The following is a 27314-nucleotide window of genomic DNA, read 5'->3' on the forward strand; positions in this document are numbered from 1 at the left end:
GAGGAGGAAGAGCCGGGTGTAATTCAATGAAAAAGGGGCTGAATCAACGCCGCGAGAAATCGATAATTTACGGCCGTGATTCGTCACGCCTTCGTGTTAATTGTTTTTACCGGAGCGAATGGGTTGTCCGTGGGACGGATCATTAAGAGGATCTCTCTGGGATGGATTCGTCGAATAGAAGATGTACACTTCGATCGTGATCGAGAGAGTGGTCACGAAATTAGAGGATAGAGTGAGATTGAAATAAAATTGTTGGGCTAGGGGGAGGGGGACGATTCTTCTTCTCGTTCCTCTTTGGCCACGCTAGGCGAAAACGAAGAGAAAATAAGGCGCGACGATTGAAATCGATGGTTTCGATAGATAGATCCACCGGAATTGCTAAGTACAAATTTAAAAAAGACTCGATTGGCTGCCGCCACGGAGCGGAATGAATGCAGGAGGGTGAAAACTTTCGATTGATTTTTCGAGGCTGCCGCTCGAACGATTCCGAAATTCCCTCCGTCGTCTCTTTTCCTTAATCGTGGAATACCTCAAGGGTGGAAAACGCGAAATGAAAACGAGATCCAGGGAAGTCTATCTCTGAATTTCTCTCTTCCTTCCTACTTCACGGTTCTTTGTTCACGCGAGTTTAGAACGAACGAAACGTAAAATAACTATTCGACGATAGATTTTGATTAGTAAACGTGATACGTATCTTCCGATCGAAAATCCGTCTTGGACAGTTATTTTTTTTATTTGAAATTGCAGAAAAGAATTAAATAACAATTTAAGAAAGAGAGAATAATTGATCTTATATCGCGAGAATTTTAAATTTATCCAATTATTAATATCAATTTTCGATTGATAAACGCGTTCCAAGATTTTTAAACGGGAGTCTAAATATGTTCGTCCCAATCAATTCCCTCTGTACCTCGTTATTGCGCGCCTTTTGTTGGATAATTCGTCGGAAATACGATTATTTCGCGTATATAAATCAGCGCAAATATTGAACGAATCACGAAAACGCTCGTTACATCGAAGTTATCGACGTAACGTTCTCAAAATTGGAGAATCGGATTAATCGGGGCGAATTAAACATCTTCCCGAATTTCTTTCGATTCTTTCGCCGATCCACTGGCCGATCGACTATTACTCTGATTGCTGTTCAACCATCCGTGAAACAAGGGAAATTCGTTTAAACGAATCTTAATGGAGGAAAGATCATTGCTATTAGCTTATCTTCAATCCAATAATCGATCTATCTAAACGACGACCGAAATTCGGAAGATGATTTTTCTTCCAGACGATCCATCAATAACCTCTTCGTTTCTCTCGAAGACTATCCAAAAAAAATTATCGTTTTCTTTAATCCGAGCATTCTTCCTCTTCTTCTCTCTCTTTCTCTCTCTCGCCTGTAAACTTGCTCGATAAAAAATAATTACCCTTTCCTGCCTTAATAAATTCGTCCCTCGAGATATTATACTGGAACACGCTACCAACATTTATATTCATCCGCTTCCTTCGCCTTCCTTCTCAAGATGTTTCTTTTCCTATCCCTAACACGCTTCCCTTATTTATCGACATCATTTCATGCATTGTTAATTCCACACGCGTACGCACACACGCGCGCGCGTATCTCGTATCAGCGCGTCAATTATCGTCTTACATGACGACTCCTTTTTCCTCGATGATCGCATCCTCGAGTACAGCGTAACAGGATCTTCAGGGGGTTGTTCGTTCTCCCCGTGAAAACGACGGAGGAACAATGGCAATTTTTCCCAGTTTCTTCGGCGGATGGAACGACTAGAAGCTAGACAAGTTGGTGGACAAAGAGAAGCAATTTCACGAGCGGCTGTCGCCTGTGTGTGTTCCGCAGGAAACTCGAGCGAACCTTTTCCACGCTCCTTTTCTCTCGTCTCCCCGCCAAAGTTTACTTGTTGCGTGGATTTTATTCGCGACAAATCACCCCGCGGTCCTCCTCCCTCCGTGGAACGATAATTAACGAACGCGTGCATTAATTAACGCGACAACCGACGCGGAACCGGTCGCGCCTGTCCGAGGGGAGGATTTCATCGTAGAAATATCTCGATTATTCGTTTTACTTTAGAAAATTTTATACCTTTTATTCCTTCGTTCGGTGTGTATTGTCGAGAGAATTGGTGAGGATAATCGAAGGAAAAAATTGGAGCCAACCTCAACGCGATGGTCGAGGGTGTGTACACCGGGTAGCGAATGCATCCCCCAGGTGTTTGGTATGCATGGCGGGACGAGAAGATTTCACTGCGCGTGGAAAGAATACAGGCTCTTTTAAGATTTGTAAAGCGAGTGGCTCGTGTCGGAGTTGTTGTCGTCCTTAAGAAAATCGGATTTAAAGTTTGTCGTTCTTCTATCTATCGTCGTTCCAACAAATTACAACGAAAAGTTCCGATGCAATAAAATTTAAGCTCCTTCGATCCATCGGATATTTCGTATCAACGTGTAACCATTTAAATAACCATAAATGGCGTAAATCTATCGGTATCCAAAGAATTTCGTATTGGTTCGGAAAACACAGGCTCGAAGGATCGATAGAATCATCGGTTTTTAACACGAATCCAATCGATACATTAATTAACCGTGAAGAAGCGTGGCCAGAACGAAAGTGACGCGAGGCGTCCGGCCGTGATTCATCGGCTCGAACGGCAAGATAAAAACGTTCTCCATTAGCGCGTATCCCGGTGGAGGTAAATACGCGGAGGCCGAGGATTTATCGCTTTCATAAAATTCCCCTGGCCTGGGTCAAGAGTTAATTTCCCGGAGCATTGACAAAAACGCAACTCGAACTCCCGAGGCCACGGTTTTTCGACTCAGGATTGTGGTCGTGGAGGAAACGCGGAAACGGAAAGTGGTCTTCGAAATATAAGAGAGAGAGAGAGAAATAGGAGAGAAGCTTTTTCCCGCCCTTATCGCGGCCACGGACAGTTTTTGAGTTGAGTGCTGGTGAACTTGAGATCCTTTGAGAGATCCGAGAGATTCGTTCGACGGAGATAAGTCAGGATTAGAGCGGTACTCTGCACTTATAATTTATTCGAATACGTGATTTATTAAGTTGGAAATATGCACGGTTATCTTGGAACAAGAGTTTGGAGTTATCGTTAGGGTTGAGCTGAGGTACGTTCTTCTGCCTTTTATCTGCCCTCGTTTATCAAATTGTTGCGAGATCGTGAGTGATAAAAGGATAAAACGATATCGGGCTCCCACTTTATGAAGAATTTTAAGTATTTAATAAAACGATAAAAGATAAAAAGAGAGTGAGAGAGAGAGAGAGAGAAGGAAAAAACGAGAAATATGCATTCGATAATATCCCCCTTTTCTTTACGCCACGCTCTCTTTCATAAAACTTTCGATACGAGATTTTAATTTCGCGCCGTTTTACTTTTATACTGTCTTCGCATCCTTGAAATCCCTCGTATCCGCGTTCCTTCGAAATTCAATAACGAAGCCTCGTCTCTTCCTCCCCCTTGTGGCCTCTCCAATAAATAATTTCCGCGAGCCAGGGGGATCGGGAGTCAGTGTCACTCGGCTCCGAAAAGTCTGGCGGCGTGTCGCTTACGATAAATATTTGCCTCAGCATCCATCCAACCCTCTCCTCCCCCAGATTAATTCCCGAACGAGGAGGTGGCGTGGATTTTCGTGGGATGACGTTGCAACGGGTGGTCGCGGATCGATCGTCGTGGTCGTCGACCCGTTCCTGTTTACCCTATGAAAACTCGCGAAAGAACGGAGAGCGATTCGAAGAGAATTTGAGGGAATCGAGGAAAAGGAGGCTCGATGATTCGCGCGGGACACCGGTCGTCGTGGGGCAGATGCTCACTGTGCAGTCCTCACGCCCCGACACAATGGGTCGGCAGAATGCGAGACGAGAATAATGGTGGCCGGGTTTTAAACCTATGAACCGATTCAATACGCCCGGCCCCACCTTCGTCCCTTCCCTCCACCTTCCGCCAGTGTATTCTTTGTCGCGCCACACTTTTACCTCCACATTTATCTCGCCGCGCATCCGTCTCTTGTCTCGCCGCTCGACGGCGTATCAGTGTCCGTCTTTCTTTATCCGCGCATCTATCTCCCCTCCTTCTACGCTGTCTTATTGTGCCGCTCTTTTCTCCGAACTCTTCTCGAGCGTGGAAACAAAATCTTGGATCGATTTTACGCGTTCGATTGCGAGGAAAGTTGAGAAGAAGGGATAACGGGAAGGTATATTCCTCGAGATGGTTATATTATGAAAGATCATTTATATTCTCCGAGTTGGAAGTTGCTGGAAATCGATTTTTGTTAAGCAACGAATCCCTCCGTTCTTTGGACGGATAAGGTGGAGGGAAGCGATCTCTTAGATCACTCTCGGGAGACACACGCTGGAATCCTTACACTGCCCGTCGGAAGGAGGAAGAAATAGGGTGTGACAGAGAGGGGGGACGCCATTGTGCTAATCCCGGGTTACGTCTGCCGGTCTACAATTGTGTCAAGTTTACGGTCGAGCGCGATTCCATTCGGCCGGCGTATCCAACGTACGTAGATCGCTACGCTGTATCCGCAAGCGCGAGTTGAACAGAGATGGAGGAGAGGTGAATGGCGGGGGGTGGATAACGCGGTCGGTTCCCTATCAAAGAAGGAATTACAGGGGAACTAGTTTTCTATTATGAGCTCTCTTCCCAGACGGCTTCCTTACGTAAGGTTGGGCAAGGAGGATGATTCCATTATAAGTTCTAAACTTGCCTTTCCAGAAGAAGAAGAAGAAGAAGCTTCTTTATCTCCTGTTTCGCTTTTGTCGAACATCTCGAATTTCAATTATTTTTTCCCGTTCGATTTGGATAATAGTAGTAATTTTCTGGAAACTCAAAAATAGAAAAATCTCCTCTCAGATTTTGATTTTTACCTTCTTTAGAAGGAATTTCGCGCTCTTTCTCCGCTTGGTTAAGTCGGGGAGAGGAGACGACGTTTCAACGTTTCCTCTTTCTCCTTCGTTTTCGGTCGCGTTGAAAGCACGCGATCTTAATCGAATATTCGGGAAGAAAGAGGAAGAGAGAGAATTGAAGACAGCGTCTGAAACTTGGTGAAAGTCGACGTTTATGCGTTGGAAGGTTTCGATGAGTAATGGAGGGGCCTGGTTAATCATTTCACGCAACCGACGATTATCTGCCGGGCGGATAGATAAGCGCGCTTAAGATTGATCGAGCACGACCCGTCGTCAGGACGACCCACGAAGAAAGAAATCAATTAAATCCTTTATATCAGCCCCCTCCTTTCCCTTTCGAACGGATCATAATATCATCCATACCGACGTAAAAACTCAACGACGATTTATCTTCCCGGACGAGAGAGAAAGAGGGATAATATCTCCTTAATATTTCCGCCGATTAACGGACAAGCGTGCATTTAGATGGTTACACGAAGGGAACGTAAACGAAAACGAGCATCTGGAATGGAACGAGCGATTACAAAGTCGTTGAACAAAAATCCTCCCCCTTTAATTACTTCAATTATCCGCGTTGCACCGCAACCCGTTAATATTCCTCGCGCGATCCTCTCCCTCGTGGAAAATCTGTCGCGTGGCCTCTTTTTCCAAAACGAGAAACGAGAAAAAATGAAAAGGAAAGAAAAAACCTTGCCTCTTCCTGGACAGTTGCTTTCCTAGGTAACGAAGGCCAGCCAGCTCGACGTATCTCGACCGCTTCCTGCACGGGGAAACACCATGAATTTTAACGCGGATGATAATATCGCGTGGAGGGGGAGGGGGCGCGAAGTTACGGCCGGGGACCCGTGTCAACGGGCGAGAAACCGTAACGCGACGAGGCGTGCGACGAACCCGTGTGGACGGCGCGTTACTCCGCGAGAGGAACGTCGGAATTTCGGGACGAAATTACACCGGGGTGATTTAAAAGCGCGTATCGCGGCACGTGCACCATGTATATAGCGAGAGAGAGAGAGAGAGAGATCCATCGTCGGTTATGGATCGTCGGCCGAATCTAGCCAACAAATATTCCGAGTATCTCTTTTCCTGCGAGAGAACGCGGCCAGACGAGACGTGACCGAGATAACGAAACGAGCCCGCCCTCCTCTCTATTCCCAACCCGTTACTTGCTCGTGCAACGAGACTCGTGGCCGTTTTCAACGAGATCCCGAAAAGAGCGAAACTTTTGCTTGTACGTATACATATATATATATATATATATTTTTCCACGCGGAGGATCGAGGGTGGAGGGCGGCGTTATCCCCGTTTCGAGTATATCTTCTTTTATACGATGGGTGTACGTACGTACGATGGTACGGATCTGGGATACGCGTGTCGTGTCGAGGAGAAGAAGAAATATTTATTAGACGGTCCGCGCATTGAATTCCTTAGGAGGCTGGTTTTGTCCTCCGAAGACGGGAAGAGGCGGGGTTTAACCAACCGTGAACGATAGTGGATTTTTACGATTATTTATCGTTATTACCGGATACACGTGTGCTCATCCCGGGATTCGATGGAATTCCCGATCGTAAAATCGTGAGCGTGGAATCGTGGCCGCCGTATGAATTGATAGACGCATCGGTGCCTTTGGACGCCTCTTCCTCCGTCTTCTTCGACCGGTTTCAGTGTTCCTCCATTCCCTTCCGCCCGCTTTTCCGGGGGGGTTTTATCTCGAGGAAAGGCGGGAACACGCTCGTGTCGTAGATAGGGAGGAATGGAGATTCGGTGTTTGGTTTCTCTGTCTCTGGTTTTTGGTATAACGCGGTATACTTTCTCGATCGTAAAAGTGGAATCGTCGAAAATCGGGGTACGAGCGATTATTCTTACAAAAAATTGAAAAAACTCCGATTTTTCGGAGAATTTTTCGGAGAATTCACTTTCTCGATTCTCGACTTACGTGAATAATTATTTATCTACGCGACGAAATCGCGGGAAGATCGGATCGATCGCGACCTAATTCGCGGGAAAAAGTCGGGAATAGTTTCGACCTCGTAACGTTAATCCGGCGTGAAAAGGGTAGAAACGCGAGGAAAAAAGAGGAAGGGGGGAGGAATTGATGGTGAAATTTGGAAATTTCAAGGCAGCTCGACGCTGCAGCGCGGCCAGGCAGCATTTATCTGGCTAACCGCCGCGTGCCTGTCGCTCGGAATTGCGATCCGTGTCCCATTGTACTTAAATAGTTCGAAATGTCGACGGTCGATTTAATTTCGGGTTACGGCAAACTATTTCCATTTGCAGAATTTATATCCGCCGTTTTGAGCTGGAACGGCCGCCTCCCCTCCCCGTAATTGCGAATCGCGAAAAAATACAACCACCGCGTCGAATCGCCACCGGGCATAATTCCTGGCGAATCGTACGTGGCCCGTTACCGCTAATAAGAGGCCACTATATTATTTCTCGTTTACCCCCTCCCCCTCCCCGCGCTTTAATTAATCGCAATTACGTTTGATTAAATATCCTGTCGCGGGACAGCCGATAATTGTAACAACGCCGACCGAGCCACGTTCGTTGTACCGTTGTATCCTCCCCTATCCGCTAGTTCGTTAGACTCGGCCGGTAATATTTTTCGCCAGTTTTCCACCGTGTATAATTCGATCAACAATTACTCGCTAATGAAACGCGTTCCACCGTGACCGGAGAATAAACCGAGGGGACCCGGACCCTGGGGCGCGAAATAATAGAAAAATCGCGTCGCCGCCGGAAACGTCACAATAATGCTTGTCAATCGATCGGTCGAGATAATGCAGCCACCGCGTTTCGTCCACCGCGCCTGCACAATCCTCCATCGTTCTTTTATTTTTCCTTTTATTCCAAAATTTCGAATTCTCCCCAAATTCGCTCCCTCGATAATTCGATCCATAAGGGTTCGATACGCTGCCTTCGCCCACGTATGTTATCGTTTATTTAATAAATCGTTATTGAATAAATTCGAGCCGCCACTTTAAAGAGAGAAAAAAATGGAACGAACGAAAGGAAGAGAAGAAAGTTCGGGAGTCTAATATCAACGAGACGTAATACGACACGTGCGAATTAGGCGCCGAGTTCGAGGAGAAATGTAAAAAATGTGGCCACGTGGCCGTAATCCCGCTCCCGTACACGTGGCCGCCAATTCAAATTGGAAAATGATGATCATCGGGGAAAGTTTCTTAACTCGACCGCCATCTGGCCTGGTGTCCAACGCACCCACGAACAAAAGGGGGTGAAAATTGGCGAAATTCTCTTGGAAAGTTGGGGCGAGAAATTGGCAGCTGGAAAATAAACTGGTTGTTGGAAAAATATTTCGAAGGACGGACGAGGAAGGAGTGTAGGAGGTGAAGTAGAGAGGCCTACTAAGATGGAGCAGCAGGTGCTTCAAGAGCGAGCACACTGCACACACAGCTGCTTTTGGCCGGCAATTTCTTTCGCCGGCCCAGAAAATGATTGGTCGCGCCTTGCATCGGTTATGCGCTTTTTACCAAGGCGACCCCTTCCCCTCGCGCGGAAGCCAATAATTTAAAGGCTGCCTCCCGTGGCCCGGAGGGGGATTTCTCGGAAGGAATTCTCGAGCGGCGGGAGGAGTACTCGTTCCTCGTTCGAAAAGTTACGCGGAATTCGCGTGGAAAGTCGGGGAACTGGGATAAAAGTGCCACGCGGAGCTGTTCTCGGGGGGGAGGATACCCCCTGTCCCGCAACTTGCGAAAGGAATTTGCGAGGAAAAGTGGAACGGAAAGCAAGATAACGTTACCCTCGCCTCTTTCCGTTTCTTTCGTTCCGCGACGCGTCCTCTCGAGCGTAATTAAGTAAGAAGGGTCGTCCCTAAGGAATGTGTACCCCGAACAAAACGCGATTCGACACGGAGAGCGAAGCTGTTTCGAGCCGGAACAAGGAGGGGAAGGCTTCGTCATCGTGAGCCATGGTATAACGACGCGATTAATTTTTTTTACGGCCTCGAGCCCGATTAAACGGAGGGTGCAACAAAGTAATAAAGCCTCTCTTCTGTATACACATACGTCTATCGAATAAAGCGAGAAACTCTGTCGTTCGTGCAACGCGAATCGGTAAAAATTGGGCGGGTAAAAAGGAGGGGAGGGGAAAAAAGTTAATTCCGTTGGTTCCGCGGGTCGGACTTGAAAGCAACCGGTCAAAAACGTTTTCGAACGAACGGGGGGAGAGGGGGGAAGGGGAAAAGAAGGGAAGGGAGAGAAAGGGAGGATCGTTCGCACGGTAAAAGTTACGCGGGATAAATTCGACCGATTTGGTGGGGGCCAATAAAAAGAGCCCGATAAAACATCTGCGCGGGGAGGCAGAGGAGAAGCAGGGTGTTAGCTCGATAAATTTCCAACCCCTCCCCCATTGCCCTCGATATATCCTTTTCGTACATCGAACTTGCACATTTATACCGGATAATCGAGTCTCCTCCTCTTCTATCTACGTATTCCCTGGAAATTGTACGAGGAAAAATTCTCCGAAACGTTCGAAATCTTCTTTTCTCTTCTTCGGAACGGAAACCTGCTGTAAATCGCCTGTAAAGGATTTTCATCGGCGTTGCCCGCCTCTCTCGATTGAAATGAAGTCCTGGATACTGTAATTGCGATCGGATAAACAATATCGATCCTCTTCCGAATCTTCCTCGCTTTCCTTACTTGCCTCTCTCTCTCTTTCTCTCCGTTTCCTCCATTCTTCTGCTTCCATCCCTCCTCCGAGCTCGTTTCATCCCTCTCGCGACGTGGCCGAACGGAATCCGATCGTAAAGGTCAAAACGACTGTCTCTGATTGATTTACCCACGGTCAATACACGATGAGGAATTGTTTGAGAGAGCAGCGGCCATCCAATTCTCGTATCGTAACGAAGAGAGACAAGGAGAGAGAGAGAGAGGAACGATACTTATTCGCTGCCGCTATATCCGTTCTATATCCTCGGAATAACCCCTCCAATCGTTCCACTAGGAACGCGATTTTCTCCTCTGCCCCGTCCTCGATTCGAGCCATTCGTTGCCGCTGCACCGAGAAACGCGATCCAACTTGCCTCGTTTCCGCGCAGGTGTTCTTATTATCCTCCTCTTTTCTCGTTTTTAACTATTTATGCAACCGCGAACGCGATATAATGCAGTTTACGATCTCTATCCCGCTTCTCTTTCTTATTAAAGAACGGTGTTGGAGAATTAGAGCATCGATCCTTTTCTCGTTTACACCTCGTTCGAGGTGGAGGTGGTTTACGAAAACAATATTGCGTGGAATATCTTCGTCGTGGAGCTTTCAATAAGAGTGAACGGTGGTGGATTCGAGCCACTTTCTCAAAACTCGGCTAACCCGTTTTCGTCGTTTAGAGGTGCGGCTGCTCAAACGCTCCTCACCCTGTTCGCGGTGCAACACCCTCGAATATAAACGAAGCGATAAAATATTATCAGAGGGAGGGGGCAGAGGGATTCCGTGGATCGCGGCCAGAAAGGGACAAACCAAACCAAACCAGGCTTCTCCTCTGTCATTTTTGTTCGTTTGTTATCTGTCGATTCGCTCGCCACCCCTGGTGGTGGCGCCCGCTATCAGCCGCCTGCGTCCAGCGCTATTATTGCTGTACCGCGAATTCGTTGTTGTTTTTTTTCTTCTCTCTCTCCCTCCCTCCTCCCTCCATATAGCTACTCTCCCTCCCCAGATTCAGACACGCTAGATTTTTCGCGGTCGCGAGATTTATTCGAAGAGTCGCGCGAAAGCTTTGACGCGTCTGCGTATGATGGACGGGAATTTCCGTTCGGCGGCCGAACGATACCGGTGAAAAATTGCTCGAGGAACGCGGAGGCTGTAATCCCCGCGATTTTTTTATTCCGCTCCCTTTTGTTCCTCGCACCTACGCGTCCGCGTGAATCCGCGTGTATGTACAACGTGTATATTTTTTTTCAGAGAGTCGAGCTATACCGAGCGAAAACGCGCTTGGTGATTGCAAAAGTTATTCATCCAATTCCTAATCTTAGAGAGCGTGTGATATTAATGAATCGAATGTGGAATCGAAGTGTGGAAAGGGTGGGTAAATATTTATGAGCAAGGGGGTTCCGAGTTTCACGCGAAATCGACCGCGATAAATACAATTCCCTCGTTACCAGGTACGAAAGTTTCGTTGAACCTTCTACTTGGACCCAATTAACCGAGCTAATGGAGCTTCGAATCGCGAATTTCACCTTCACCACCTCCCCCTCTTGGCAGCGAGAATATCTTTTCGATCGAATCGTCGTGGATGGAATCGTGCATCCCCCGCTATGCGGATGAGGGATGGATGAACGTGTTTTCGAGGGAAGAAGTTTGGACGAGGCAGCCCTTTCCGCGGGGCTGACTCTCTCCGAGACAGTAATTATTTGGCCGTGCCCGATGAAGGGAAACGGTGGAAACTTTTCTTACTGCCATGCATTCGGAGGAAAAGTTAGGGGCGGATAATACCGGCAGCTTGAAAAGTATGGCGGTAGAAGGGTGCACGGTTGTCGACGGGCGCACGAACACGCGTTTCGTGGCGTATACGTGCACGCGGGCACATGGAAAGGTGGAGGAGGATCGGTTGAGTGCACTTTCCAAGTAGTTGGCGAAATGCGACTAGGGAGAAGGTGGCTGCGATAACGGAAATCGTGACATACGCCATTTTCCCTCCGCTCGTCTCCGATCGGGCGTCGTTCTACTTATCGAATCCGAACCAATCGACTGCAGTTTCACCCTTACGCTCTGTGTACGTGGATGGAACGTGAAGGGAGGGAGGAGGATCGTGGCCGTTCGATTCTTCGCCCATTCGGGATAATATTGGTCCAGGATCCGTGCGAGCTCGGTTTAATTAAAATCCGTTATTTTGGACGGCGAATTAACGTCGATTATCCTCGATCGTGTTTGCACTTGGACAGGTGGAAGTATGAAGTTCATTTGTACTTATTTATGATTATTATACGAAGAAGATATGCCAGTTTTCACGTATCAGAGTTCACGTCTGCGAGTTGTTCGGAGTATAAAATTTTTCCTAATTCTTAATACGAATGTAATAATAGAAATGGATTTTGCGCAATATTAATGGGAGAAAGATCATGGATGCTATTTATGGGGGATGTTTTTTCCGAAGATAAATACAACAATTTATCTTTGGAAAGTTAGGATCGATGGTTGGAAACTAGGCTCCCCTCTATTTCTTTCGCCTCGTTTGAGAATTTTCCAACTTTCGGGATATATTCCTCATGCGTGGCAAATACGGCATCGCCCTCCACGAGTGGCGAGGATCAAATCCAGAAGGATCTATAAGCGACAAAAAGCGAGCCCCTCCCCCTTTCACCCTCGCTCCAACTTTCCGATTACTTCGTAAGCCTCAATCCAAGTTGGCCCATCGCGAATTACGTCGTTTCTTTTTAAAATCTTTTTCCCCGATCGCCGACGAGATGGGCGCCACTGCGATTGATCCACGTCGAGTTTCACGATCGAGTTCTTCCTTCCTTCTCACGCGAGAAGGAAAAATACCGTTTCTCTCAATCGCAACTCTTACGCAAAATCGCATTGAAGATCGTAATCGTGTTCATTCTATAAAGAGAATTATCGAGCAGAGTTGTAGAATCAAAAATACACGAGCGGGTGAAAATAAGAGGGACGTCGAGGAGGAGAGACAAGGAGAGGCCGGTGGAAGCGGAGAGACGCTTCAAAGGGATAAAGAGGAAAGTTAGAGTGGCAAAGAGAGAAAAAGGAAAGGATGTGGAGAAGGACGTGAAGAAGGTGAGATTATGGCGTCAAAGGAAGAAAAGAACAACGAAGAAGAGAGATTCACGGCCTGCATGGGGTAGCGTAAACGACACGAGAGGAGGAAAAAATAGCTCCCGAAAGAGGGGTAGAAAGAGAGAGAGAGACGCGTCAGGTGAGGCGGAAAATCCGGTAGCAGTTTTCAGGGATAGATCCAAGGTTTCCAGATCCGAGGTTTCGACGAGGGTCGAGGAAGAGGGTAGGTGGCGAACGAGTACAAAGCCGTGCGCCAGGAGCTGCGAATGGGGAGGGGTGAGAAAGGTAAAGAGTGCTCGAAAAAATTTATCGAGCGCAGCACTTAACTCCCGCCGCGTTTTAAAACAGTCCGACGGCGCCGTTTCAAAACACTTTCCCTCCAAGTCGTGCCGGTCCCGTGGCAAACGAAAGGGGTGGAAAGGACGAACGGGCAAACATACTTATCGCTCGTTCGACAATCGAACCATTTCCTTCGGGAAAAGGCTCGTCCCGTGATTTCCCGTGTTTCCATCGGCCCCGTTTAATCATAATCGGACCGAGGGAATGAAGTCGAATCGAAGGATAATACCTCTGGAGATGTACTCTATTCTCTTAGACGGCGAAGCGTTTCGTTTAATTTTAACCGATCGATCGGCACGCTTCGTTCTGTCGAGATTCGAGATGATATACATCTTTTGTTGTCGTGAGAAATTATTAAACGAGAAGATAATACTACGATAAGATAATTCTATTCGATTTTTGGAAAAAGATATTACGATTATATATATCTGTAATTACAAAAATTATTTACTTCAAATTATTTGCATTTTTATCAGAGAAGAAAGGATAAATTATATTCATTGTTTCGAGGAAAGAAAATTACCAAACTATCGGAATTATCTATAATCTGAAAAAATTCTGAAAAATTTACCGCCCTTTTTTCATTGTAAAACTGCAAATCATACCATAATCATTCATACCAACTGGTAATTTCTTATTTTTCATACCTTATCCATCTTAAAAATCCAAATTAACAAATTGCAAAACATCGTTCATCGCTTTACAAATATTCGTATGATTCAAAACCGATCCGATATAACGGAACGATTATTCCCTCTGCCGGCTTTCGAGTTACTGAAAATTGCAAGAACGAAAGGGACGAGACACGGCAAGCAGTGGGAAATATTTTGTAGATTATTTCCAGGTTAATATGTAATTTCTCGATGTTCCACGGAAAGAGAGACCTTTTACTTTTACCTCGACGCTCGTGAAACGCGGAACAGCTTGTCCATCCATTCCGCTTCCGGCGACGAGCTCACACACACGAGGCGACCTGTTCGCTCCGTTCAAGAGTCGAAGTTGCGTTGGCGGATTTAGATAAATTTCCTCTTCCATACAAACGGATAAACGCCACAAGGATCGCGGATACGGGGATCGACGCTATTTCTGAACGCTTTAATAAACCCTCGAAGAAGTTTAAAACTTTAAGTAGACGATTTAATAAGCTGCCCTCGCAATTACTATACGTATTTTACATCTACTCCGTTCCTTCGAGTTTTCGAACGCCTTCTGTTTCTATTAAAACGATGTAAATTACGAATTCTACTACCACTTGACTCAAACTTCTTACGTTTATTCTTGCTCAGTCATCGTCGATAATATATCTTGCCACGTATTCCTAAAGTAAAGTATTTCAAAGTTGCAAGGATTTTCATGGAGTCGAGATCGAGGCAAGGATACGAGAATCACAAAAAGAAAAAAAAGAAAGCAGAGGTCGACGCGATCCCGTGTCGCGGATAAACTATCCGGCCGTGAAAAAATATAAAAGAAGAGATAGATCCATCCATCCATCCATCCATCGCGCTTTCGAGACCGCCGCACCTATGTACGTCACCTACGTCGGCCCAGGCGATAAATCCCGTGGCTCGTTCGCGCCGAGGAAAGGGCTCTTACGTTGCGTCGGGATAGCTCAATTCGTATCAGGATCACGCGGTGAACGAGGAATCGAGGGGAGAGGAGAGCGTGTCGCGCGATGTCAATTTTTCCACCGGGGAAAAACGGAAAATTTGTGGGAATACCGAGCGCTCTACCCCACTCTCTTTCTTCCCCGTTATTTCTCCTGCGACTCTACACGCGCGCTTGTGTAAAATCGTGCGTTGGATTCGAAAAAGAGTTCGTTCTTGGATTAACAGATCCTCTCGCTGCGCGTATTTTCCTCCGCGAAAGAACGATGCCGGTGGACAAGCGTTCAAAGTTATGTACGAAGGAAATTGGACGATCAGATTCGAGAGGCAGATATCCGGTGGAGCATATCCGATGCAACTCTATCTCGAGAGAGAGAGAGACTGGATCAAGGGTGTAATGCAGTCTGGACTTAGCCAGGGCATAATTCAACGTGTACAAGCCCTGCGTGGATCTAATCCAGTTTATCATAGGCTAACTCGGGCCCGCTTAAGCGGGGGAGGGGAGGGCCGTAACTCCAGTTTCACCCCCTTCCTCTTAGTAGTTTCGAGTGACTACTTTAACCCCCGTTGACAATCTCCTTCTCCAAAAACGGGGAGAGGATTCGCAACGTTCGACGAATCGAATATTCTTCGAGATTCGATTAAAAAGGTATTCTCGTTAACGAAGAGGTCCACTACGTATCGAAGAGCGGAAAATTATTCCCTGTGTATATCATTTGATGAAACGTTCCACGAAAAGGAAATATCGAGCATATATATATATATATTTCTTTCTGTATCTTTTATTGCGTTTCATCGAAACTTTCTAGGCCACGCGAAAGGCAATTATACGCAGAGCCTCGTTGTTCAACGAAGCGTTTCGATCCTACGAGAGGTGATTCTACGATTGACTATTAGAGATATATTTTGAATCGTTTGAGCGTAATGCGAAAAGTATAGCATGATCGCGTCCAAGAAATATGCGAAATTTATACTCGTCCCACTGTTAAGAAAAGACACGTGGCAGGTATCGGCAACGATCGTATTTTTCTCTCTCTCTCTTTCTCTTTCTCTTTCGCTTTCCTGGTTGTCGAAATTGGAGTGCAAAGGTCCGTGCAGATGGCCGTTCGCGATAAGAAAAATTTTGCACGAATTTACCGATATTGGCCGATCGTTATCGACGCTCCACCGTTTCCTGTCCAAATGGGAAAAATCGTGTTCCCTTTTTTTTTTTATTTCTTTTTTTCCCTTCTTTTTCCCGCAATAGAAAAAGAGAAAGAGAGAAAAGTTTCGATATTTCAGCAGCTTAGATAAAAATGTCTCGGTATTTTTACATCCTTTCCTGTTTCTCTTCTTCCATCCTTGATCGAATATTGAAATATGGAACGGGGGATTTTTAAAAAATTGGCACAAACTTTCCGGAATTTTGACACGATCGCGTTAATTACACGCGACAAGAGCCGGATTGTAACCCGGGAATATTGCGAAATTCGCATTAGCAGATAACACACAGGAACTTATTACTATTACCAAAGGGAATAGGAACTTACGGCGGAACTATTCTCCCAATTACCGGCGTTACCAACATTAGAAGAAACTGGCGGCGGCCATCATGGTTGCTCCAGTTTCAATATCCGTTTGTATCGAATCGAGTCGAAACACACGCTAATTACGCTTAATCTATCACGGCAATTTTCTCACCTCAAATGCTACAGAAAATTTCGAAAAATTGAATAAATATTCGAACGTTCGATTATATTCCTCGCGTGGACGATACGGGGCCCCGTATTTCCCGGCATCTTCGTGGACAGAAAAAATTGGAGAGGATAGGGGGGGAAAGCGGAGGAGGGAAAAAGTTGGACGTGCGGAAGAGAAATGAAAATGAAAAGGGAGTGCGGGGGCGTAGCGGATAACCGAACGACAAATCGAAACGGTGCATTCGTTAGCATGAAAAGTGGTCTTACATTGTGCTCGTCGGAATGGAGAGAGCGCGGCCGGGGATCGTCGCAAATGGCCGAATCGAAAACGAAGGACGGATGGAACGAGAGGTTGCACGGGTCGTCGTTCCTATGCGTCATTTCACTTGGCTCCCGATCCCAAGCCCAAAATTTCCATGCCTCGCATTCTGTTTTGCTTGTTTCATCCTCCCTCCTCCTCCTTTTTCCCCCTTTTCACCCTTTTCGCGCAATTACAAATAGAAATTCCTCCTCCCGCGCGTATTAAACGGAGGACGATTCGGTGCAACGACCATCGATTCCGAATAATTCCACGTCCCGTTTTTGTTTCGCTCCGAAGAGAAAAATCTTCTCTGTCGCTCGTTACGATCGCGATCCTCCCCGTTCCCGCGGATATTCGATATTCTTTTTCCTTTTTCAGGCCTCGCCGCTCGTCCGGTCGAAAGGAAATCGAGCCGCGTCTGGCCAAACGTGCTCTCTGCTCTCTACTCTCTCTCCAACGAACGAATAACCGCGTAACCGGTCGATTCTTCCCCGTTTATATCTCGACGCTTTTCCAACATTTATCCCGAACGAGGCGATCCCTCCAATGGCGAGGGATTAAGCAACGGAATAAAGTACGCGGGTCTAAATAACGCGAGATGGTATCAACTCGAGCGTCCTTCTTCCCACCGCTATCCACAATTCGAAATTCGATCGGTGGAAAATAAAACAAGATGGGACTCCGTGGAAACTGGAACATCGGCTAACGTCGTTTAATCGTCCTTTCCCCCCCTCTTGTTCGTGCTCGAAAGTAGCATCGTGTCGAGTTCGAGGAAGGAAGGGATTGACGCATCGTGGCGAAGCGTTAAGGAGCGTTTTCTCACCCGCCCTCGGCCATTTTTCCACCCGTGGCTCGTTATCGAGCAGCGCGGGTGGCCCGCCTTTCGATCGGATAGATTCGATTCGGCATTGAGGGGGGAAAAAGCGGCGGGGGTGGTGGGTGGCCATTGCGGCGTCGTCATTCCGTCGTGTCATTCCGCTTCAGAAGCCGCGCAGCGCGTGCAACGAGCCGAAATTCGAATGACGCGTTTCCCGATCGTTCCCTCCCCGCCCCCGTCCGATCGGCCGAAACTAGATTTTTGCTCGCCTCTGTGTCGTTCGGCCACCGTCCGCGGCTGATTCTTTTAGGCCGGCCAAAAACCGCGCCAGTTCACAGCCTATCCCCGGCGATTTACCCTCGTTTCCTCGGCGATCGATCGGTCGATCGTCACCAATTTCGACGCGAGTCTTGTCAATGGAAAATGGAATTTTTCTTTTTTTCTTTTTTTTTTTTCGCGACAGAAGAACTCGATTAGAGACACTGGAATTTTTATTCGGGTTTCTAATTCTTTTTTTTCTTTTTTTGCGTGTGTGTGGCTGCATCGGTTAGTCAATCGAATCTCGTAATTCTGTCGTTACAGAATTTCTTTCTTCTCTCCCTTTTGTGAATTAAAGGGGATGAATTCGATTTCTTGTTTATTCTTGTTTTCGCAAAAAAAGTTGAAAGGAAAACGTCGAATTAAATTTCTCTTATTTTTTTTTTCTTTTCGAGATCGCAGAGCGAGAGCGTCGTAAAGGAGGAAAAATCGATCGATAGATGGTCGCCGGATCTTTTCTCGAATCTTCCCCTCCGCCTCGATTGCTCTAACTAATTGAACCAGTCCTTCCCTAGAGCTCTCCTCCCCCACCAGTCTAATATCGTCAAATGGGCTATCTCCCAGTTTCTATCTCCAGATCCCGATTCGAAGGTCTTACCATTATACCGAACTACCTAAACTATCTACCCTTTCCCTTCATCCGCTCCATCTACCTCCAAACTACCCCCTCGCACGGGCAAAAAAACGTCCAATTCAAACTCCTTACCACCGCTTTGAAAAAAGAGGGGCAGGAGAGGGGAGAGAAAAAAGAGAGCGGTAGGAGGAAAGAAAACCACCCCTCTTGTGATCCTCCCAATTGCCGCATCGAAATTGTTCCCAATAGCAGAGCATCGGTATCCGGATCGTTTTCTTAACGGGCCTCTCCTTTACGAGGATCCCCGTGTTCCCTGTTCGAAAGTTTGCCAAGCTTGTTCCAGCTTGCCGCGGACACTCACTCCTCCTCCTCTCTCTCTCAAAGAGAAACCTTTCCAAAAAAAAAAAAAAACAAGAGAAAGGGGAAGAAGAATTTACACATTGCCCTCTCGAATATCGATGTTTCTCGCGTGAGAGTAACCCGTAACCAGGTAGCGTCATCGTGATGAGAGAGGTTAGAGAGAAAAAGAGAGAAAAAAGGAAGGAAGGAAGGAAGAAAAGCGGGGAGATACATAGGGGGAAGTTTCTGCAGACTTTCGACTTGGCAACGGGACCGACGAGGAACCTTCAATTTTAATGAACCGAGCGGCAAGTACGGATAGAAAGAGGAAGGGGGAATAGAAAGTTTCGAAAGCTCTCCTTTTCCATCCCTTCGTGTCGGTACGTGTCCCACGCTCCTTGGAATCCTTCCCGCACCGGGGAAATTTCACCCTGGCTACTGCTCGAACATTTGGAGGACGAGGGTTTGGCGCGCGCTCCAAAGAGAAAGGGTCCAAAGAAGGCGAATAACGCATCGGTAAAGATATCGAGACGTTCTTATTATTATAGCGGGTGGATCGCGCGACAACATCCCCCTGGATCGAACACACGAGCACGAATCGCGCGCTCGGTTTCCGCTCGGTGTGCGAGGGAAATGGCGTGGAATGTTAATAGACACGGTATAACAATGGGGGATTTCAATTTCACAGCGCGTTAACGACGATCGCGGCGCGAGCTAATGGTTGTTAATACCGAGGGGAGGGGGTGGGGCAGCGCGATGTCTTAATTGCCGGTCATTGGTGCAATAAAAGTAATACAAATCGGAATGCAATTGGAATGTCGTTATTATACGGAATATTAATTAACGGGCCGCGCGGCGCATTATTAGAGGCGCGAACACTCATCGAACACGGTCTCTCCGCACCCTTTCAAGCGCGAATAAATCCTATCCCCGACCATTCCCATCCACTTTTCGATTTTTCCTTTATTTTATTATTTCCTTTTTTCTTTCTTTCTCTCTCTCTCTCTCTCTTTCTTTCCCGCGCGTACCCTCTCTTTAGTAGTTAGTAGAAGCTTCTTCGCCGATTTTTTTCGTCTTCTTTCTTTCCTCTTCTAAGCTTCTCCCCTTTTCTTTCTTCTTTTTTCTTCTTTTCGTTCTTCCGTACGCGCGATTATCCACATAGAGTAGCTTCATGGGAGCGGCCTCGGCGGCTATCGGCTTTAATTAACACGCTCGCGTTATATTCACCCTGTCGTGAACGGTTGAGACAAAGGACAGTGGCTCTTTGTTCATCTCGTCGGTGGAAGCTCTTTCACACGGTCGAGAGCCATGGGGCAGGGCGTGTCCACTCGTGCGGCCTCTCCCTTCAGAACCAGTTCCACTTGTTTGTAAACACGAAAGGACTTCTATTTCTATAGGGAGAGGAATTCCAAGATCGTTTCAGCCACGGTTTCGTTATTTCTCTGCACACAGAGAGAGAGAGAGAGAGAGAGAGAGAGAGAAAGAGAGAAAGAGGAGTGAGAAGCGTCGGGGCACTCGTTGACAGAGTGTACAACAGAGTCCACGTTTCAACTCGGCTTGATATCTTAATCTACTTTTAATTCAGCAGACCGGACCGATTACGAACACGCCACGAGTGTAATTAATGTTTCCCCGTGCTGTTTATTTAGCTACCTTCGCTGTATATATATCACGATCCTTTTACCTCGCTCCTGTTAACAGAACGTTGTTGATTAACGAGAAGATAGATATGGTCCGATACGCGGTGCCTTCTTCCTTTTTTTCCCCTTGACTCTATCGTTTTTTTCTTCCTCCTCCTCCTCTTCCTCCCCCCTCCTTCCTCCCCTTTCGTCCACCTATGCTCGTTACATATACTGCCGCGAGTAGAGCGTAGATCGGTCAGAAGGGAATCTCGAAAGTGAATCGACCTTCCTCCTTCCCCGATTAATAATTCAAGATTTATCTTTCTCCCTTGTATCCACAGAAACGAATCGATGAATCGAGAAAGAAAGAAAGAAAGGAAGGAAGGAAGAAAAAGAAAGAAAGGAGAAGAAAGGAAGGGAGAAAAAGATTAATGCGATCGTTGGAGTGTTTCCTCCACTTCCGTCCCCCCTCTCCCCCCACTCGATGTTCGAAATCCTTGTCCTCGGAGCGAGCGCGTGCAAGTGGTTGGAAAACACGGAGCGTTTCGATCAAAAATAGATTTCCCGCTGGAAGGTTTATCATCGGCCCGGTATTGTGCTCTCGAGCCCCTCTTCCTCCCCCTCCTCGCTCCCCTCTCGAGACTTCTTGAAGTTGGGGCGGAGGCGGACCTTCCCCTTCCGGGAGAAGGTCCGCCCGCGAGAAACACAAAGACTGTCCATTTGCCATCTGATAATAATTGGAAAAGTTATCGCCGAGATGAAGTTCTTCACTACAGCGACTAACATCTCTCTCCGCAGACCGTTCCCCGTAATGTAAAATGGGGAAACTTTCGCATCGGGGAATAACTTCCGCCGCTTTTGAATGATATTACTTTCTTTTCCGCGGCAAACATCCCCCTTCTCCTCCTTCTCCCTTCTTCCTTGGCCTGAATTTCGAGCCTCCAGGAAGCGAAAAACCAACCGGCAGGATAGACGAAAGAGTTGGAAAGGAGATTAATTCGATCGTGTAAATTGCTTCGCCCGCGGCGCGCGACCACTCCCCTCCCCTCCTCCCCTCCCCTCCCCCTTCCTCTCCGCCTTTTCGTCGCGTTATTAATATCGGTTCGTTAACGAGGAGGAGTAGCATCACGCGAGGATCCCTTTTATCGATACGAAAAATGATCACTTGTGTGTGTGTGTGTGTGTGTGTGTGTGCGGCCACGAGGATCACCGATGTGCCCGTGAGAGCCCGGGGAGATAGATATCGTCCCCGCGATCGGAAAAAGGATATTACGGTTTAAACGTGATCACCAAGGTATTAAGACGATTTTATCTCGGATAACCTGGATAGAAATTGAAACAGCCATGTGAAAAATTCAAGTGTATACCGGTTTATAGAGAGGTATATACTTGCTCGAGGTTTCGATGATGTACGAATTGGGAATACACTTGAGCCGTAAGTGCGCTGGAAAATGTGCTGGAATAGAAGGTAAATTATGTTGCTATGCATCAGAGGAAAAGTCATTGGAGTTTGGAACTTTATAATATAAAACGAGGAGGAGGAGAGAAACTAAGAATTTTATCATCAAGATTCAAAAAATAAATACGATTTAACCAATGATATATTGAAGATTTTATAAGTTGAAAATTGAAAAAAATTCCTTTGGTAATGGTTTGCAAAATCTAGCGTGATAAAGTGTAAAGATTTTCTGATAATTTTTCAAAATTATGCCTCGAGAATAAAAAATGTCATGTACCGAGTTTCGCTCGTCAAACGCAGATTCCAAACGTCTCGTTATCCAGTTCTCCTTCAAACTACTTTCCACCATCGACGACGTACACGAGACCCAGTCGCGGAAGTTTGACGACGAAAACGAAAAATCAGCGATCGGATGGGAACTCGGGGCGTGCATTCATCCGATGTTTCCTACGCAGAATCAAATTTTGCATCGATCGCGTTTATCTCGTCCACGCACAATTTCGATTAAGCGTATACACATGTTGTTGCAAATGCTAATGAACTGGATCGTGGTGAAACGTCTGGTTTTAAAGTGGCTTTATTATAATATATCCGACCGTTTCGTTGATAATTAATCGTTGCGCGTGAAATTTTGTTACTCGTCGTTACTCGTTTATTAATTATTAATGTTCCCTTTAATATCGAAGAACGTATCTGAAGTCGTGGACGAAATAAAGGGAGTAAGAGGGAGAGAAAATCGATCGGATTGGAAAATTGTGAAAAGGAAAAAGGAAACAAAAATCCAACTATAAAAACTCAAGACAATGGAAATTTCGAAATACGTAGATTAAGAAAAAAGATTCATAGATAATCGTAGAAAAAAAAAGAAGAGTAGTGTAAAGAAAGGTCGGAATGGAAACGACTTTTCGAATTCACAGAGTGTCCTGGGATTCAACGGGACATGTGCTCGAAATCTGAAAATTCGAACGGCAACGTATCGAGCTATGTTATCGATCTGGAAATGTATATACGCATTATACATACGCGTGGCATCGTGATCGTATCGTATACATCACCATAAAATCCGTTATACGATTCACTGTCGTGATAACTATCAAAAATCGTACATCGATATATATACATATAAAAACTGGTGTCGTGCATCACTTTAGCAAAAAAAAAAAAAAAAAGAAATGTCCAACGATAGCCTGTAATATCCAATAGCTGTAACATTTGAAACGAAACGAAACGATGTATTAGGAACGACTGGATCGCAATTGATAAATGATCGTCGTGAATTCGAAAATTCTGGACTGACAAATCGGAACGAAACTCGAGATGAATAATAATAACGAACATTATCCTGTTATTTGTACTGTCGCACTTCTGTGTTTCCATTCCATTGAAAAAAATGAATAGAACGAGCACAAAGCCCCGCCGACTCCTTCCTCCTTTTCAAAATCATCGAATCATACCTATTCGCGTATATTAATCGTCGTGGTTATGTCTAATTGTTAACATATAATAGATAATCGTGGCCACTTGGTTCCGCGAACATTCACAATTACCTACAAATCGGCGCCATCGACCGAAATTGCGTATCATCTATTGTGGAAACGCGCTATTCCAACTACGATCAAATAATCGACGAACAACCATACCATTTTCGCATCGTTTCGCCCATATATTCCTCCAACTCGACTTCTTCTTCGATTCGATATCCTCGTCGTTCTTTTATATATATATATATTTTTTTTCATCCCTTTAAATCGATTCCGCGTCACTTGCTCGTGCGGGTGTAATTGCACTCGCGCCCATTCCTAACGAAAATCCCAACTGATCCCCGTTTATTGGAATAATTTTACAAACGGTCGCTTCTTCTGTTCCACGCGGCGGGCGCGGGAAACAAAAGGGATGGTCGGGCCATTATTAATTTTCCGACCTAGGTTCAATTAAATCGGCGTCTCTGTCGAGCCGGGAACGGGATCGAGAGCTGACTTTCTCTCCCCATCGTCGTTCTCTTCCGTTCTTCTTCCTTTTCTCCTTTTTTCGCTCATTCCTCGTCTTCCTTTTTTATTTCGATACTTTGCGATAGTTCCGTCGTCGAGAGTTTATCCTCGATGAAATTGTTGATAATAATGACGGGGCGCCTCGATAAGATCTGGTGACAAAGTATCTTGCAAGTCGTTTTGTACTTGATAAATTGAATCGAACGATTTTCTGGAATTCGAAACATATTTTCTCGTTTCGATCGACGGACGGATCTGATGAACGGAGAATCGACGAGTTCGTTCTATTTATTATACCTGAAAGATTTTTAAGTAATTTTGAACAAGAGTTAATCAAAGTTCCATTGTACGAACTTCAGAAATTGCGTATTTATTCGATCGATATTCGGATATTCGACGTTGCGGAAAAATTCTTCTCGAGTTGGAGAGCGTAGCGTGCCATTTGCAATTTTCATTATTTACAGCACAGGTTTGAAAAGGCTGTCGCGTGAATTGAAATGGTCGGGGGACTGGTCACTTAATCCCTCCATTCAGAGGCCGGCTCGAACGCGTAACGGTTGAAATCGAAACTGCTGCAAAGCTTCAAGTATACGGATTCGCAGAACGGTCTGTTTACTTTTCTCGCTAATAACAGAAGGATTTAATCAATAATCCGATAAACCTGTTAAATTCAGAGTCTTCGATTCGTCAGTGATTTTGCAAAAACACAAAATTAATCCTTTTCACGCGATTCATTTTATTCCTTCCCATTGATGACCAGTCCAAGTGAATGACGATTCAATTTTCCCCGATATTTTATTTTATAATGGCTCGCCAAAAGATACGCGAACAAAGGAAAGGAAATTTATCTAATTCGAAAATTTTAGTTACAATTTTTGCGTACATTCAATTATATTAGGAGGAGAGATTTTTTTTCTCGATGAAAAAACGAAATCCAAATATTTTTTTTTTTATATATTTTCGATACAATTTTCCCCGTGAAATTTTTTTACGACGAAAAATATATCGAAATTACCGTTTATAATTTACAATTTAAAATGTTAATATTGCACGATCGATCGATTTAAATTTAAAATTGCTCCTCCCCAACGCAAAATTTCGCACCATTTACAAACTCGCATCCTGAAACTTATTAACGTGCTAATTTCTTTAATGGAATGATATTTTGTTAAAAAAAAAGAGAAAAAAAATACTGCTTCGCTTCGTGTAATTCACCTGTACGGTGCCATAAAGTTTCGTTAAAAAAAATTGTTCATTGCCGTTTCACCGGGAGGAAAATAGAAGAAACAACTTGAAATACTTTTACGAGTCGCAGAAAATTGTAACGACAAAACTTTATAGACAGTTAGAACGCGAGTTCGACGCGAATGTGAAAAATGAAATTCGACCGACGCGCGGGTTCTTTTTCGAAGGGTGGGAGGGGGATGGGTACACGTCTGTTCCACCCTCGGCTCGGTCCAAGAAACAATCGAGTGCATACACAGGCCGTGGATACACGTACAAATTGTCGTGTCTCCCGGTGACCACCGGTGTTCCCGGTTTTATTTCCTGAAAATACGCTCGCCGGGGAATTTGTCCCGGCGTGGAGAGCGTCGTCGACGTCCACGTGATTTATAGGCGGTGTAACCAGGCGTTTCCCTTCTTCTTTCTGTTTCAGATGTGAACTGTTGCCAGAAGTATTATCGATTCGCATTACGTATGAAGTAATTGGAAATCGCAGTGGGCAAGGTGAGCAATCATTTCCACGTCTCTCAAATGTACTTTCTTTTTCTCAAACCTCTCCATTTTACTTTCGCTAACGAATCGAATTTCGATTTTTGCGATTCTCGGCTTGAGAAGAATTCGAGCGACTTTTTCAATGAAATTTAATGAGAGATAATTTACAAATTTTCTCAATTTTCAATATTCTATCCGTATCTTGGAATAAATTTCTTCTCAAATCTATCTCTACATTAATTTCGAAAGTTTGATTCATCTTCGTTCAATGAACGTTCGTTGCTTTGGATAATTAAATTAAGCTGAGATGGAAAAAAGGATTAATCAATTGGAAGAGAAACATCTCTAAAAATAAAAATAGCATACTTTCATTCGCATTAAAGTTACGTTATATTCGTGAAAGCTCGGAATATCCTTTGTGTCTATAAACTGTAGATTGTACGTATCATTTCCTGTATTTATCTCGGTTTTATACAAAAAAAAAAAAAAAATAAAAAACCTGCACCGCTTTTTCACAGAGGATCTCTCTCAACCGCTACCGGAAACGGTGCAGGAGCAACGCGAAAGTCACCGTTATTTCAAATTGCGCTGTAGCAACAATCGTTCAGAGATACAGTTTCTTCTCAAGCCTTAACGGTAACGGTGGCGTGGGGCAAAAGTAAAGGAGAGAAGCGTATAATGGAGAACCGTGCACGCCGATGCGCCTTCTAATCGACCGTTCTCCATTTTTCTGTTCCAGGTTTCCCGACTGTCGCGACGTTTCTCTCTACTTATTATCAAGAAGTATTTCTTACTACTCGCAATTGTACTCCGTAACGTACGGTGTTCCGCACCTAAAAAGTAAACGGTTTATTCGTATTTTTGAGACTCGTGATAGCTTCGTAGTGTGCAAATGTAAATTAGGGCGAACGAAATAAAGATTTAAAAAAAAAGAAAAAAAAAAAAAAACAAGGCGAAAATGAAACTACAAGAAAAAGAGAAAAACAAAGGCAAGGAACGGAAATAAAAGAAAACAATGAAAACGAATTAAAATACGGGATACAAGAAAAAGAAAAAAAATCAAGAGCAAGAAATGTAAAACAGTAGAAAAAGAATTGATAAAACGAAGGCAAATAGGAAGACGAGGAGGGGCAAAGGAAGGAGCGTGACGAAAACACAAAAAACACATGCATAAATACATTCACATATACACTGTTCATACGTACTCTTTATTAAATCGTAATTGCAACGAAGTTTTTTCTCTTTCTATTCGAATTCGACTAGTTTACTTATTCCAATGATTGATTATTAAGAATGCGAGAGATTATATATATATAAATATAAATATAAATATAAATATAAATATGAATATAAATATATAAATATAAGCATGTGAAATACGAGGGGGGTGTATCCTCCAATTTTCGATGAGCGTTCTCTTGTTTCTCGTCGAAGAAAGGTGAGATTTAATGTAAATAGCAAAGAGTTTTGTATATTTGTAAAATAGATAGGGCATTTTATTATAAACAATAAAGTTATTTATATATATTTTAATCACAACACGGAGAACTCTTCCTTCTTACCTTCATCAATATCATTGGAATACCAGCAACGGGAGATCGATCTTCTCCAAATGGTTTAATCAGATCGACCATCAGCCGTACACGTGGCGTATCTGCGGAGGGAACCGCGATCTAAAATTCTATCAACCGGGTATGTATTATATACGAGACCCATCGAGGAGGATCGTTAACGAAAGCATTTAATATCATTAGCGTTCGAATCGGTTTCTTCCACGATGCAATTCGTTTCCCTTCCCCAACCCTTATCCACCCTTTCTTCTTTTTATCCTTCCTTCCCTTTAAAAACGACGTCGAAACGACGCGAGCCGTGAATCTATCCGCGCTTT

General features: G+C 45.0%; 1 protein-coding gene across 1 annotated transcript in view; it reads left to right on the forward strand.

Moving 5' to 3' along the window:
- Positions 1-26965, forward strand: part of LOC108001220 (toll-like receptor 6) — a 44968-nt gene extending 18003 nt beyond the window's left edge. The window contains exons 2-3 of the transcript XR_009831617.1: positions 25368-25438; positions 26166-26965. The gene's annotated coding sequence lies outside the window, so the exon portion shown is untranslated. The remainder of the gene's footprint in view (positions 1-25367; positions 25439-26165) is intronic.
- Positions 26966-27314: the final 349 nt, after the last annotated feature.

This window comes from Apis cerana, linkage group LG10, assembly GCF_029169275.1.
Source record: "Apis cerana isolate GH-2021 linkage group LG10, AcerK_1.0, whole genome shotgun sequence".
Classification (NCBI taxonomy): domain Eukaryota; kingdom Metazoa; phylum Arthropoda; class Insecta; order Hymenoptera; family Apidae; genus Apis; species Apis cerana.